The sequence below is a fragment of the Anas platyrhynchos genome, chromosome 3, assembly GCF_047663525.1.
Source record: "Anas platyrhynchos isolate ZD024472 breed Pekin duck chromosome 3, IASCAAS_PekinDuck_T2T, whole genome shotgun sequence".
In the NCBI taxonomy this organism is placed as follows: Eukaryota; Metazoa; Chordata; class Aves; order Anseriformes; family Anatidae; genus Anas; species Anas platyrhynchos.
The window spans coordinates 59,045,062-59,047,646 of NC_092589.1; the positions used below are offsets into that span (position 1 = coordinate 59,045,062).

At 36.5% G+C, this 2,585-nt stretch overlaps 1 long non-coding RNA gene across 1 annotated transcript; it reads right to left on the reverse strand.

Annotated features, from left to right (window-relative positions):
• Positions 1–424: 424 nt before the first annotated feature.
• Positions 425–1,926, reverse strand: LOC110352345 (uncharacterized). Its single transcript, XR_002401191.4, has 3 exons — positions 1,824–1,926; positions 883–930; positions 425–761 (listed from the first exon to the last, which is right to left on the reverse strand). It is a non-coding gene; the product is annotated as an uncharacterized lncRNA (long non-coding RNA).
• Between the last annotated feature and the right edge of the window lie 659 nt (positions 1,927–2,585).

Genomic DNA, 2,585 nt, shown 5'->3' on the forward strand with positions numbered 1-2,585 from the left:
CCAAGTATTTGTATGCTAGCTCTTTTATGAGGAAATGATAGATACCCCCTACAGATATTAATAAATGATAGATACCCGCTGCCAATATTAATAAATGGCACCAACATTAAATATGAGAAATATAGTGGTGAATCATACCCTTATAACCAAAATAAGCATTACAGTCTCATTCCCTCTGACATACATATCAAGATTAATTTAGTGAATAAAGTTGTGTTTCAGAAGAGAACACTGTCAGCAGAAAATAAATTAATTAATTAATAAATAAATGAATAAATAAAGAAAATGGAGCATTTTTTTTGTAAATATGTAACTTGACTTTCAAATCCAATTCTAGTATTAAGTAAATTCTCTGTTTTGTGACAATATTTGAAAATCTGATGCATCACCCTTAAAGTTTTCAAAGTCAAATACAATACCTGTACATTAAATGCCTTTTTTAAGACATGCAAAACAAATTACATGGTGTTGAAGGAGGACATATGGTAAAAGACAAGCAAAGAAATTTGTATGATTTATTCATATAATTTTGAAGTTGCTTATTTGAAATCTCATCCTATTAACATCTATTGCCACCTAATTACTATAAGTAATTGACAGCTCTCATTAGGAAGAGACAGAACTAAATGGAATTAAGGTCTTGCTCTTGCAATTGGATTTCCTTGAGCTGATGCCTTCATTGTGTGGAGCCTCTTTGGCATATGTGGGCTTGATCTGGATGCAGGAGTCCATCTGTGCAAATGTGATTGCAAGATGAGTGCCTACATGATATCACGGGAATTAAGCAGATTCTGTTATTGGAACAGACCTGTTCCAAAGTTACACAGGAAGTTAAAATTTATCCATTAAGGCAAAATAGAGTAAAAATTGATACTTTGTTACCTGAATTTGGAAAATATTGCAAATGACTCATTTTCTGGTAATCCAAACCTGAAATCGGAGAAGATAATTTTTGCAAATATGTTTTTTTTCCTTTTTATGTCATTAGTAGGCCTTTTCTATTATTATTGTTATTAAGAGATTTTAAATGCTATATGGGGAGATAAATACCCAAATCATGTTACCAATAATAAAATTTATTCATTGAACCCCACACATGCCCTTAAAAACTTACCCCTTAAGCTTTAAAAAAGCATTTGGGGATTAATTTTATTTATTTATTTATTATTCATAGCCAGCTTTGAGATCAAATGTACTGCATGATACTTATACAAAATAAATTTACTCCTAATATATCCATGTCCAGCTGTGAAGATGGTGTGAACTAAATTTACCCATGGACAAGCAGCTGTAAATTGTATGAGTGCTGTGACTAATTGGTAACTAAGCAATACTGACTGTTACACAAGACAATAAATTGGTAGAGGAAATAAATAAAAATGGTGTGGCAGAAAGAATACATAAAAAATGTAGTGCCAATTACACAAGGAGAAGCTATACAATGATCAAAGATTATTGATTAAAGATTAATTATGCATTTCATCTGTTTCCTGGCAGATCACCTGCCCCCTCATCATCTGCAAGCACTTTTGCCTTGTTAGATTTTCTTTTACAATCATCTCCTCATATTTGGTCATTTACTTTCATTATAGGTACAAGTAATATACTAAATAGATGCAAAGTCCATCTGCTATATACTTTTTTTCATACCTAACTTACTGAATGAGCTACTAGTGTATGTAACCACAGATTCTGACATCTCTGCTACAAGAGATAGATCCAATTAGAGAAAGTTGTTTTTCAGGAGGCAGCTAACTCATGAAGACTGCATTTCTATACTTTCTGTTCACACAGCAATACAGCAAGCCTTTCCTCTCTCCTACCTCCACCACGGCACTTCCCGTACCCTTCCACAAGTCTTATTTTTCCTTCATGTATTCCCCATATAACTCAAACCTCTTCCTTCACTCCCAGATCCACCTCTTGGGCCCTACCAATTTGATAGCTATCCTGGGCTGTGTAAGTGTTGAGTAGCACCTGCTGATGATCATGATGCATGCTGGGCCACATAGTAAAAGAGAGACCTAGATGCACTGGAGTCCAACAGAGATATGGAGGGCCTGAAGCACCTCTCCTATGAGGGTGCAACTGTTCAGGCTAGAAAAGAGGAATCTCAGGGTCAATGTTATCCATGTATACATATATCTGGAGGGAGGGTGCAAAGAAAACGGAACCATGCTTTTTTAAGAGGTATCCAGTGCCAGGGCAAGAGTCAATGGATACAAACTGGAATACGAGAGATTCTGCCTGAAGATCAGGAAGCACTTTTTTTAATGTGTCAGTGATGGAGCACTGGCACAGGTTGCCTGGAGAGCTGTGGAGTCTTCTTCCTTGGAGATCTTCAAGAAACACCTGAACATGGTCCTGTGCAGCCTTCTCTAGGTGACCCTGCTTGAGCACAGAATTTGGACCAGATGACCTCCAGAAGTCCCTTCTAACCTCAGCCATTCTGTGATTCTGTGACAGCAGCTGTTCAAATGTTTTCCTTCTCCTGAAGCAATTAGTGTTTGAGTTCAGCTTGCATGTTCCCCCTATAAGACATTACTTCAGGCTTGTAGCCTCTAAGGGACAAGTAGAAGAAGATG